The following is a 774-nucleotide window of genomic DNA, read 5'->3' on the forward strand; positions in this document are numbered from 1 at the left end:
CTCAACCTAATCAATAACCCAACAGAAGGAGTTCCGGGCTCTGACCTCCCGAGAAGAGATTGGGTAGCATTAAATAGACTTCGAACGGGACACGGAAGAACAGGACACATGCTCCACAAATGGGGACTAAGGGACTCGCCAGGATGTAATTGCGGACACAGAAAGCAAACTGCTACACACATAGGCGCAATTTCAATAAAAAAACTGAGGGTGCTTAAGCTCTGCATTTTCTGCAATTTTCTTAAATTAAAATTAAATTATAACTATGAGGCATTAATGACTTTTTAGTTTTTCGAGCAAAAATGTTTTATAACAATTTAACCTTGAATATTTAGTTTATTAAATTTTTGAAAATTAATACAAAAGCCATAAGTTTTACAATTTACAGAAATAAGAATTATGTATAAGTTTATACAAGATTAATACGCCTGTCTTTTTCTGCAAATGAGTCAATAACTTTATTAACATTAATTAATTTTGTCAAATCTTTTTCTATATATAGAATTGACAAATCCGTTAATCTTTCCTGGCCCATTGAAACTCTAAGCCATGACTTTATCTTGCGTAAAGCAGAAAACGATCGTTCGCATGTTGCAGAACTAATTGGTAGTGTGAGTGCCACCTAAAATTGATACATTCTTCATTACTATTTTATAATTAATTTTAGTTATAATATACTAAAAAAGGTCGATAAATTACCTGTAATAACTTGTATACATTTGGGATAAACATTTTTTTCTATTATAGTTTTTAAGTGTATCAAATCAAAATCTT

This window comes from Acyrthosiphon pisum, chromosome A1 (genome assembly GCF_005508785.2).
Source record: "Acyrthosiphon pisum isolate AL4f chromosome A1, pea_aphid_22Mar2018_4r6ur, whole genome shotgun sequence".
NCBI lineage: Eukaryota > Metazoa > Arthropoda > Insecta > Hemiptera > Aphididae > Acyrthosiphon > Acyrthosiphon pisum.